Consider the following 13472-nt stretch of genomic DNA (forward strand, 5'->3'; position numbering starts at 1 on the left):
AGATTCCACTCACATCATGAGAAGTCAGTACAGTAAGGTTTCGTCCATTAATTATTTTTAAAGCTTCAGGTGCTAATAAAGCCGCTGCCCCAATTACTCTTAGGCAGTGGGGCCACCCACATGAAACTACATCTAATTCTCTGCTTAGATAAGCAATAGGTTGTTGGTGAGGCCCTCGGGGTTGTGTCAAAACTCTCAATGCCACACCTTTTTTTTCAGTGACAAACAAATTAAATTCTGACCCTGTGGGCAAGCTCAGAGCTGGAGCTTGCAGGAGAGCAGTCTGAAGAACCTTAAAAGCCTTTTGAGTTTCTGGAGACCAAACCAGTTTGTCAGTTTGGGCCTGCTGAGTTTCAGCTATAAGTTTATATAAAGGCCGGGCAAGTTCCCCATAACCCGGAATCCAAATGCGACAGTAACCTGTGATTCCCAAAAATCCTCTCAATTGTCTTAAAGTCATAGGTAGGGGGTGATTTAGTATAGGTTTAATTCTCTCAGGGCCTATGGCCCTAGTCCCTTCTGATATGATTAGGCCCAGATATCTAACCGATTGTTGACAAAGCTGAGCCTTTTCTCTTGATGCCTTGTAACCACAGCCTGCCAGAAAGTTTAAGAAATCTTCTGAGGCTCGCGAACAAGCTTTCTCTGTCTCAGCACAGAGCAAAATATCATCTACATATTGTAACACCACTGCTTCAGAGCTGTTAAAGTTTTGTAAATCCCGTGACAAACTTTGTCCGAATAAGTGAGGACTGTCACGAAATCCCTGGGGCAAAACTGTCCAGGTTAACTGAGAAGCTGGCTGCGTAGGGTCTTCAAAGGCAAATAGGAATTGACTTTTTTCCGCCAAAGGCACTGAATAGAAGGCATCTTTTAAATCAATTACTGAGAAATATTTGGCCCGTTCAGGAATTTCAGACAATAGAGTATAAGGATTAGGCACCACGGGGTGTAAAGGAACTACAACCTCATTTATTATTTGTAAATCTTGAACTAGTCTCCATTTACCATTTGATTTCTTTATACCCAAAATAGGAGTGTTGCAAGGACTGTTACAGGGAATTAATAGTCCCTGTTTTTTTAAATTTTCGATGATGGGTTTTAACCCTTCTTTAACTTCAGGTTTCAGTGGATACTGCTTCTTATGTGGAAATACGTGTGGGTCTTTGAGCTTAACAACTACAGGAATAGCATTTTGTGCTCGACCCACAGATTTTCCATCAGCCCATACTCTAGGATTTACATTTTGTTCAACTAAACGGAGAGAAAGGGAGGGCTCCATATTCATGAAAACAGAGGCATGGACCTTGCTCAGTATATCTCTTCCCAAAAGGGGTGAGGGAGATTCTGGCACAATCAGAAACTCGTGTGAAAACAGCACAGAATCCCAGTTGCAAGATAAAGAATAACTGAAATAATAAACTTTTGGCTTGTCCAGACAGTCCCATTACGGAAGCGGATCGGGAAGAAAGTGGGCCAGGGGCTTCAGTAAGCACAGAATAAGTTGCCCCAGTATCTAAAAGGAAATCGACGGATTGGCCCCCCACAACTATTAATACCCGGGGTTCCTCAGGTGTAATTAGGATGGGAGCTTGTGTGGGGACCCCCGGGCACCTTCAGTCCTGATTGTCTTGAGAGTCCGACCCCGGAGACCTACGCCTCTGGGGGCAGTCTCTCTTCCAGTGTGGTCCTTTGCAGACCGGACATGGAGCCGGGGGCGGCTTAGATGCCTGAGGGCAATCCCGCTTGAGGTGCCCCTCCTTTCCACAGCAGTAGCAAGCCCATCCCTTTTCACCTGGGCCCCTCTGGGCATTTTTCTCAGGCTGTTTAAGAACGTTTTTTATAGCCATGGCGAAGGCTTCTGCCTTTTCCTTTGTCTTTTTTTGCCTTTCTTTCTTTTCCTCATATTTCCTACCATAATAGACTGTCCGAGCCAGTTCTAACAGAGTATCTAAAGACTGATTTGGTCCATACGCCTGTTTTAATAGCTTACGGCGGATATCTGGAGCCGACTGAGTGAGAAATCTATCCTTTAAGATCACTTTTCCCTCTTCACTTTCGGGATCAATCTCAGTGAATCTGCGAAGGCCTTCTCTCAGTCTATCTAGGAATTTACCAGGAGCTTCTTTCTCTTCCTGTTCTATATCTGCCAATTTGCCATAGTTTAAAGGCTTAGAACGCGCCTGCCTAAGTCCCTCAAGAATACATCTAACAAAATGACTCTGATCCCATCTTCCTTTAGCTGTGTTGTAGTCCCAGTCTGGTTCTATAGTTGGGAACTCCTGATTCCCAGTGGGGAGGGCCGCTATCTCGTTCTCCCTCTTCTCTACTGATTCATTACCAAGGCACTCATCTCCATAAGCAACCGCTTTTCTCAAAACTCGAGTCTTTGACTCAGGAGTCAGCGTTTGTCCCAAGATATACATCACATCTTTCCAAGTGAGATCATAAAGCAAAGTAACACCTTTAAAAGCTCTGATATATTTTTCTGGGTCCTCTAAATAGTCTCCCAGATCCTCCTTGATTCTTTGTATTTTTTGATAAGAAAAAGGCTTATTAACTCTCACAGACTGATTATTTCTCCCGGTGGGTGTTTCATAAAGAGGCAACAGCTTGTGTGGCTGTTCCTCAGTCTCTCTGGCTGCTCTGCGCATATGATCCCAGGGATAGATTGGAGAAACCTGTTTTTCCTCTTCTCTTTGTCTCCTGTCCTCCATCTCATCGCTTACTTCGATGGTCTGAGTTTCTACTGAAACCAGAGTAGTCTGAGGTCGTACTGAGACAGGAGTTGTTTGGACCTCCATGTGGGCAGTTTGAATCCCAGTTTGGAGTCCCAGGTACGGGGGCAAAGGAAGAGGATAGGGAGGAGCTGAAGATTTCACACCCAAATCTATACCCTTAGGACATAAGTCTGGCATATTTCGCAGAGAGAAAAAGGGCAACACATATGTTACTTCTACCCATTTCCCTTGTTCTTTACAGAACCGGTCTAATTGTAGAACAGTATTATACTTAAGAGACCCTCCAACTGGCCACCGTTCGCCGTCCTCCAATGGATACCGTGGCCATGCAGTATCACATAGGAAGACCAGGTGTGTCTTCTTTAAGCCCTGGGGATCAAATCTATCTCAGTTTTTCAGGATACAGTTCAAAGGAGTGAGGCTGGAATTGTTAGCTCCCATCTGTAAGAGAGAAAAAAAAGCGACCAGCGCCATTTTTTCTACCGGAGGCGTCCCTCCCTGCTCTAGATGGGGGTGTAGACAGACGTTACACCAAAAGCTTTTCCTTCCTGGTCGGACTTAGTCTGTCCCTTACCGACGCAGGGGCCGTACTCGTCCCTCCCGGTTCTACCACCGAGATGGGGTGGGGATGTACCAGGGGTAGACTTGATAGCATCCCTACTTGACGTCCAGCTCTTCACCCTTAACCTTGCTTGCCTCTGATGTCACCCGGGGTGAATCAGAGTAACCTTCCGGAATGCCTCCCAAGCTAAGACCATTGTGGGAAACATTCGTCACCTGAGTGCCTGTGCACGACCCTGAGTATTTCCTGACGACAATAAGACCGACGCGAACATAAAACTGAGATGTTCTTTCCAAGCATCACCACACCAGTATAACAGCCTCCTCTGATCCACTAAGAGCCGGCATTACCAAAGGAAAAAAACCCATCGCAGTCCCAATCTGAGTAACCTTTAACCTCAGAGATGTTTTGGGAGCTAGAGCTCCATCTAGCTTCTGAACTTTCGATTCCTAGCGAGGCTAGACACTTTCTTGACTACCAATCCAAGTTTGGGACCTAAGCCACAGTACACAGTAACAGTATAGATCACAAGTCCCTTGAAAGTCTATGATCCGATAGATTAGGTTAGTACTTCTAATTCCCAAGGAGTTATGAAATGGTCAAAGAGACCGAAAAGTTTGACCGAGAAAGGAGAGTTCGGTCCACACGCTTTGCTCATTTCTGGTAGGTTCCCGAAGGAGACATTGGGTGCCTCTTGGCATTGGCAGGTCGGTATAACGCCCCGACAGGTTTCTGTCATAAGCCGTGTGAGATCACCATGGAACCGCAGAGCAGGGCTCCTTACTTGTTTCACGCAGGGCATGCCATTCATTCACACAAGCACACGGTTGAGTTAGTAAAGCACAGCAGAAAACGTGTTCGCTAAGAGAACAAAGAACTAAAGCTCCAAGCATCCTTACCTTGTCCTGAAGGATCCCGGACGAGCCCCCAAGATGAAAGGTTGTTGTTGAATCACGCGAATACACCGGGATTCTTGGCCCCCGGAGGAGAAGAATTCAATCCGGGGCCAGAGACGAGGCTTGATCGCTCAGAGCTTTTGTGTAATAAAGTTTTATTGAAGTATAAAGGAGATAGAGAAAGCTTCTGACATAGGCATCAGAAGGGGGCAGAAAGAGTACCCCCCTGCTAGTCTTTAGCTGGATGTTATATAGTCACTAGCAGTCTGTTAATGAAAGAAAGGAATGTCTTAAAATTCAGAATGGCACCAGGCCCCTCACCCATAAGATGCATTTTGGGATAAATGGTTTATCCTGGGCCATAAAATGATTAACTTGAATCTTGAAGAAGGGCAGACCACCATACAAATAGTTTCATTTACATAGATTAGGGGAACAATATCCATACTGGTTTGTCAAGTAGGTTCTGGGCCAAGAGGCGGAACCGACTTGGAGACAGAGTTTTGGGGTAAAGGCATAGCACATTAGCATAGCTTAAGACAAACATTTCCATAAGAAAAAGGCATTGGTTATCTCTAGACTCGAGAATAGCTAACTTCAGGCGAAACCGGGTGTCATTATGGCAACACAATATTTTAAGAGAAACCTCCCTTTAAACTTGTATAGAGAAGGAAAAAATATTGCTAGTTTGTTTCCTCCTGCCGCTTAAGAGAGATAAAAATGTCTGACACTTGCAGGCTATTTCCTCTATTTGGAGACCCCTGGCCTTCCTGCCTGTTACCCTCTCAAGGAGCCACTTCAATGAGAGGCCTGCACACCGCAACTAGAGCATAGAACCTACTCACCAAAACGAGAGAAAAACTCAAGCAGCAACGAAGACCCACACAGTCAAAAATAAATAAATAAAATTATATATAAAAAAAGAAGTCTAAAGAAATTGCCCAAACCCTCCTCTCTGAACACATCCTAAACAGTGTTTTACTAGAGTGAAGGTACTCTACATTTAACCATTATGTAGGCAAGGCACTCTGCTTGATCCTCTCACATGTATTTTCTTACTTATTCCTAACAATAGCTTTTCAGTGTAGTCATAGGTAAGCTTGTTGCATCTCCTGAAATCTATGGTTCATCACAAAAAGATTGCATGTCCTCAAATTCTTCTCTAAAGAGGCCTTCCTTCTTATGCAATCTGATTCTCCCCTGTAGACATTCTCCACTTCAACTTCCTCAAGTGGTGTGTTCATCGCTCAGTTGTATCCAACTCTGCAGAACCATGGACTGCAGCCCTCCACGTTCCTCTGTCCATGAGATTCTTCAGGCAAGAATACTGGAGTGGATAAGCTATTCCCTTCTTCAAGGGAACTTCCTGATCCAGGAATCTAACTTGGGTATCCCGCATTGAGGGCAGATTCTTTACTGTCGGAGCCACCAGGACATGAAGCAGTTGTCCAGCCTGACCTCACTGATGCTCCCAGACCATACTCCCTGCTCAGAGCCCAACGAGACTGTATCACCCACTACTTATTGTTCCTGTGACCAACCAACACACAGGTCCCTACTCATTTCTTCTCACTTTCATGGCCCACTTGATACTCTTGCCATAATTCTTGACCATTTCAATAAGCATATAGGAATCCTTCCGATATTTTGGCCCTCGGTCTTTGGACTCTTCTGCAATTTGACCTCCACCTTATCTCAGGGACTTTATCTGCTGCCTCAACTCCAGGAACTCCATCTGTTTCCAGCTCACATGCCAATGGCTTTTCTATCCCATTGGGACTTTGAGCCCACTGATCCCATCACTACTCAGTGTCTCCCTCCTCCATGATCTCCTTTGTTCCTTCTGTTTCTGGATTAAATTCGTCATTTCACTCACTCCTCAGCACAGACACCCAATCTCCTTGCCCATCACAGTTTCTGTTGGACTTGTTTGACAAAACCACCAACCTGGATATAATAACCTATGCCCTTTGCAGCTGCGTAACAACAGAACATAAAAGGAAGACACAACCACACTTCTTCATACCACTTTGAATTAATAGCCATAACACCAATCATGTTCTTAATAATACCCAGGAACCAAACTGTAATTCCTCAGCCCATTTATGCTTTTAATGTGGTAATTGACTCCTTCACACCTTTTTCTTGATCCTCAAACCTCCGGCATTTCCTCTCCCATCTTTGTATAAAATGAATGACTTTTCTTCCTACTGTCTAAAAGAATTCTAGGAATAAGTAATTTAGTTTCAAGAGAAAGAGAATTAGACAGTTTCCCTATTAAAAATAAATCATGGGGCTTCCCCGGTGGCTCAGTGGTAAAGAATCCACCTGCCAATGCAGGAGACACAGGTTTGATCCCTGAGCCCGGAAGATTCCACATGCCATAGAGCAACTAAGGCCATGTACCACAGCTACTGAGCCTGTGCTCTAGAGCCCAGGAATTGCAACTGTTGAGCCCATGTGCTGCAACTACTGAAACCCATGCACCTAGAGCCGGTGCTCTGCAACAACAGAAGCCACTGCAATGAGAAGCCCACGTACCGCAACTAGCGAATAGCCCCTGCTCCCACAACTAGAGTAAAGTCTGGGCAGCAACCAAGACTCAGCACAGCAGGAAATAAAATAAACAAAAATTTTAAAAATAAATAAATCATGAAACCTAGAAAAAATATAAAAGAAGGTTTTCTGAAAGCAAGATAGAACTAATAGGACAATAAAATATTGTGGCATATGATCCAGGAGAAGAAGAAAACACTGAGTCATCGTTTATCCCAAGGTCACTTGCCATTCAGGATGAGTCATGTGAAGGGCTGAGAAACTCAAAGCTCATTCAATATTCTTTCTGGTCTATAGGGACAAATGTAAGGAGATAGGTCTAACAAAGAAGGATTTATCCTAGAAAAACCACGCATACTTTGGTCTTGGAAAATAAAAACCACTGCAAGGAGATTCAACCAGTCCATTCTGAAGGAGATCAGCCTTGGGATTTCTTTGGAAGGAATGATGCTAAAGCTGAAACTCCAGTACTTTGGCCACCTCATGCGAAGAGTTGACTCATTGGAAAAGACTCTGATGCTGGGAGGGATTGGGGGCAGGAGGAGAAGGGGACAACAGAGGATGAGATGGCTGGATGGCATCACCGACTCGATGGACGTGAGTCTGAGTGAACTCCGGGAGTTGGTGATGGACAGGGAGGCCTGGTGTGCTGTGATTCATGGGGTCGCAAAGAGTCGGACACGACTGAGCGACTGATCTAATCTGATACCATAAGAATAAAACCAACTCTGAAATAGATAAAGTTTAATTATTTCAGTCCCTGAAATTGGATTAGATGATTCTGATTGCTAATATTCTTAGATATCTACCGGAAGCAAGAATACATTCTCCCTGAAGAAAAAAATCATCCTCACTAATTTTTTAGAAATATTTTAACATATGAAATTCAGCATTTAATCAAAAAAGTGTTCATGAAATAGACACTATCACACAAATAAAAAAGAAAGGTAAGAATTATAAGAGAAAATTGATACACAGTTAAAATTAAGAATTTCAAAAGAATATGGAAAGCTATAAAACAAGATAATTTTAAACCTGAAAAATATAAGAATCAAAAAAAGGTAACTTTAGCAGCAGATTCAACAGACCTCAAAAGAATAGTATTGAACTGGAATTCAGGAAGAAGAAAATATTTAAACAGAACAAGTAGAAAATATATGCATGAAAATAGAGAAGAGAAAGAAGGAAAGAAGCGATCTAATATCATGTAATTAAAATCCCACAGGGAAAGCAAAATAGAGCAGATGTAATATTTGGAAAAAAAGGTTGAAATTTTTCCAAAATGTATGAAAATTAAGAACAGACTCAAGAAGCACTGTGAGCCACAAGCAGTATAATTTTTTGTAAAAAAGGTACATCATTTTAAAAGGTTGCAAACAAAAAAAATAAATAAAATAAAATCTTACAACTGCAGCAGGGGCAAAAAGAGATTAATCTGACAGGATCAGAATAGACTGCAGGAGATTTTTGAACAGAAATAACAGAAGACACAGAGCTTATAGCTTCAAAGTACAGAGAGAAAATAACTGTCGACACAGAATGCAACCCCCAAAGAACACATTCTTCAAAAGTGAAGGAACAACAAAGATATTTTCTGACAAAGAAAAACTGAGAAAATTTAGCGCCAGCAGACTTGCAGTAAAGGAAACCTTAAAAAGTGTTTTTCAGACAGAGGGAAATGAAACCAGATGGAAGCTCAGAAATCCATGAAGGAATGACAAGCAATAAAAATGATAAACACATGGAAAGATTTGAATGGATATTGCTTTGAAGACATAATAAGAGTATAGTGATATTTAACAAATATATGTTGCTAAGAAAATATGGGTGTGTGTGCAAAATTAATTAGACAATATGGTATTGATGAAAAAGGAAATACATAGACTAGTAAAATGAAATTCAGATCAAGAAGCCAACACAATCATATATAGATATTCATTTTAAGCCTAATGTGGCACTTCAGAAGTCTGGACAAGGAATGGTCTTTTTAGTAGGTAGTGCTGAGAAAATTAGATTTTTGAAATGAAAAACAAAATCAATTTTGACCTGATCTTACACCATACTTAATTCCAGGTCAATCATAAATCTAAATATGAGAAACCATCAATACAACTTTTAGAAATAATACCTTTAAAATCAGGTATATAAGAAGTGTTTTCTTTTTCAGTTCAATTCAGTCCCTCAGTTGTGTCCAACTCTTGGCGACCCCATAAACCGCGGCACACCAGGCCTCCCTGTCCATCACCAACTCCCGGAGTTCACTCAAGCTCACATCCATTGAGTCCATGACATCATCCAACCATCTCATCCTCTGTCATCCCCTTCTCCTCCTGTCCTCAATCTTTCCCAGCATCAGGGTCTTTTCAAATGAGTCAGCTCTTCGCATCAGGTGGCCAAAGTATTGGAGTTTCAGCTTCAACATCAGTCCTTTCAGCGAACACCCAAGACAGATCTCCTTTAGGATAGACTGGTTGGATCTCCTTGCAGTCCAAGGGACTCTCAAGAGTCTTCAACACCACAGTTCAAAAGCATCAATTCTTCTTCACTCAGCTTTCTTTACAGTTCAACTCTCACATCCACACATGACTACTGGAAAAACTATAGCCTTGACGAGATGAACCTTTGTTGGCAAAGTAATGTCTCTACTTTTGAATATGTTGTCTAAATTGGTCATAACTTTTCTTCCAAAGAGCAAGCGTCTTTTTATTTCATGGCTGCAGTCACCATCTGCAGTGATTTTGGAGCCCCAAAAAATAAAGTCTGACACTGTTTCCCCATCTATTTCCCATGAAGTGATGAGACCAGATGCCATGATCTTAGTTTTCTGAATGTTGAGCTTTAAGCCTACTTTTTCACTCTCCTCTTCTACTTTCATCAAGAGCCTTTTTAGTTCCTCTTCACTTTCTGCCTTAAGGGTGGTGTCATCAGCATATCTGAGGTTATTGATATTTCTCCCAGCAATCTTGATTCCAGCTTGTGCTTCTTCCAGCCCAGTGTTTCTCATGATGTACTCTGCATATAAGTTAAATAAGCAGGGTGACAATATACAGCCTTGACGTACTCCTTTTCCTATTTGGAACCAGTCTGTTGTTCCATGTCCAGTTCTAACTGTTGCTTCCTGACCTGCATATAGGTTTCTCAAGAGGCAGGTCAGGTGATCTGGTATTCCCATCTCTTTAAGAATTTTCCACAGTTTATTGTGATCCACACAGTCAAAGGCTATGGCATAGTCAATAAAGCAGAAGTAGATGTTTTTCTGGAACTCTATTGCTTTCCCATGATCCAGCTGATGTTGGCAATTTGATCTCTGGTTCCTATGCTTTTTCTAAATCCAGCTTGAACATCTGGAAGTTCACAGTTCAGTATTGCTGAAGCCTTGGAGAATTTTGAGCATTACTTTGCTAGCATGTGAGATGAGTGGAACTGTGTGGTAGTTTGAGAATTCTTTGGCATTGCCTTTCTTTGGGATTGGAATGAAAACTGACCTTTTCCAGTCCTGTGGCCACTGCTGAGTTTTCCAAATTTGCTGGCATATTGAGTGCAGCACTTTCACAGCATCATCTTTTAGGATTTGAAATAGCTCAGCTGGAATTCCATCACCTCCACTAACTTTGTTCATAATGATGCTTCTTAAGGCCCACTTGACTTCACATTCCAGGATGTCTGGTTCTAGGTGAGTGATCATACCATCGTGATTATCTGGGTAGTGAAGATCTTTTTTGTAAAGTTCTTCTGTGTATCCTTGCCACCTCTTCTTAATATCTTCTGCTTCTGTTAGGTCCAGACCATTTCTGTCCTTTATTGAGCCCATCTTTGCATGAAATGTTACCTTGGTATCTCTAATTTTCTTGAAGAGATCTCTAGTCTTCCCCAGTCTATTGTTTTCCTCTATTTGTTTGCACTGATCACTGAGGAAGGCTTTCTTATCTCTCCTTGCTATTCTTTGGAACTCTGCATTCAAATGGGTATATCTTTCCTTTTCTCCTTTGCCTTTTGCTTCTCTTCTTTTCACAGCTATTTGTAAGGCCTCTTCAGACAGCCATTTTGCTTTTTTGCATTTCTTTTTCTTGGGGTTGGTCTTGCTCCCTGTCTCTTGTACAATGTCATTTAATACTTCTTTATCTGACTGTGTGGGGTCTTAGTGTGGCACTCAGGATCTTCATTGTGTCATGGGCTCAGTAGTTGAGGTGCCCAGGCCAAGTTGTTCTGTGGCATGTGGGTTCTTAGTTACCCAACCAGGGATTGAACCTGCATCCCTTGCATTGCAAGGCATATTCTTAACCACTGCACCACCAACAAAGTGTCAAGAAATGTTTTCTTATAGCATTATACCTAGAAAGCACCAATAATAAGTGCAAAAATTTATAAATAGAACCATATTAAAATTAAGAACCTCAGCTCCTCGAAGCTACCATTAATAGAGTTAAGAGGCAAGCACAGAATGTGAAAATATAGTTGCAGTATATATAACCAACTAAGGAGTCATATCCAGAATATGTGAAGATCCCTCACTGATGAACAATAGAAAAAATGGGCAAGAAACTTGAAAAGATACTTTATAGAAAAATGTATGTAAGAGGGCAATACACACAAGAAATGGTATACCATTTTAGAAGTTTCTGGGAAATGTGAAATAAAAGCTACATCCACTAGAAACATTGAAATTTAATAAATAATAATTGCAAATGTATCCCCAGATGTATATTCAACAAAATGCTCCCCACATATGTACCATAGAGTTCACAGCAGGCTAGAAGCTCAAAACTAGAAACAACTATATGCCCAATAAGGATAGAGTAGGTAGTAAATTATGTTATCTTACAACAGAATGTTCAATAGAAATAAAAATAAGTGGACTACGATAACATACAACAAAGTAGGTGAATTCAACAAAAACAATGTTGACACAAATGCAAAACATTGTATATTAGCTTTTAAAGCTCAAGACTAAACTATACTGTTATAATTCAGGATAGTGGTTGCTTTGAGGAAAGGGGAAATGCATAGGATAATGAAGGAACATGTGAGGAAGGGGTCTGGGCTGCCTACATTTTTTTGTTATTTGACCAAGATGATGGCCACATGGTCTTCGTGTGGTGTTAACTCCCTGAGTTGTACACTGATACTTAACATACTCTTCTGAGGTTATGCTTCACACACACAAAAAAAAGTTTTTAAATGTAAGGTGATTAGGAGAGAGCTACTGACTTCCCATCACCACCACAATCCACTCACTAGCAACTACACTCATACTGCTTGCCTACTTAATATTATTGATAAGGACAGCCCCAACCTGTGCACTAGATTTCATTCCTGCCTGCCTTTTCAAAAACATCACTCTAAGGTCTCTCTTCTGTGTCTCCCACATTAAAAAAAAAAAAATTTTTATCATTTATTTTTGGTTGCACTGGGTCCTCATGGCTGCCAAGAGCTTCCTCCAGATGCAGCGAGTGGGGGCTACTCTCCAGTTACGGTGCTCAGGTTTCTGATTTCAGCGGCCTTTCTAGTTGCACAGCATGGGCTTAGTTTCCTCAGGGCATGTAGGAGTCTTCCCAGATCAGGGATCTAACCCATGTTTACTGCATTGGCAAGTGGATTCTTAACTGGACCACCACGGAAGTCCGTCTCACACATTCGTAATGATATTCTCTTTAATGGATCATTTTCATCAACAGCATTCAGATAAGAAGGTATTTGTTTTATTGTTAAAATATGGTCAACATTACCTCCCCCACCAGCTAATTCCTTATTTTATCAACTATCCTTTACAGTACAATTCCTGAGACAAGTTGTCTGTACTTGTTGCCTCTAATTTCTCTCCTTTTATGCTCTTAAAAATGGCATTGAAACATGTATAATTTCATATAAGAAACGAATCACCAGTCCAGGTTCGATGCAGGATACAGGATGCTTGGGGCTGGTGCACTGGGATGACCCAGAGGGATGGTATGGGGAGAGAGGTGGGAGGGGGGTTCAGGATGGGGAACACGTGTACACCCATGGTGGATTCATGTTGATGTATGGCAAAACCAATACAATATTGTAAAGTAATTAGCCTCCAATTAAAATAAATAAATTTAAATTAAAAAAAAAAAACTCTTTCAACCAGACTTTGCCTCACCTTTCCATGAAAAGTATTCTCTTGTCAAGGTCACTAATGACCTCCTTATTGACCTTCCAGTGGTCTTCATCCTCATCTTGGTTGATCCGGCTGCAGGGTTGGATAGAACTGATTCCTTTCTCTTTGACATTCTTTATTAGATTGGCTTGCAGAGAGCAACACTGGTTTTCTTTCCACCTCTCACTGGGCTTTCATTTTTAGTTTATTTTTCCATGTCTTCTTCTGTTTCTCGATCACTTATTGTTTACACTGAATCTTGGTTCTCTAGTCTATGTGCCCACACTATCTTTATGACTTCATCCAGTCTCATGGCTTCAAATATCCTTTATATGTTGACAACTCTCCAATTTAAATCTCCAGCCCAAATCTATCTCCTGAGCGCCAGAGTCATCAGTCCTACTATCTGCTTGTCATTTCATTTCAAATCTGACATCTGCAATTCAACATTTCCAAAACTGAACTTTTGATCTTTCTCCCACACTGCTCCACTGAATGAATCTTCCCTGTCACAGTGGCAACTCTGTCCTTCTAGTCACCCAGAACAAAAATCTTGGAGTCATCCTTGGTCCCTCTCTTTCTCTGAAACTCCACATTTA

This window comes from Bos indicus x Bos taurus, chromosome 14, assembly GCF_003369695.1.
Source record: "Bos indicus x Bos taurus breed Angus x Brahman F1 hybrid chromosome 14, Bos_hybrid_MaternalHap_v2.0, whole genome shotgun sequence".
Taxonomy (NCBI): Eukaryota; Metazoa; Chordata; class Mammalia; order Artiodactyla; family Bovidae; genus Bos; species Bos indicus x Bos taurus.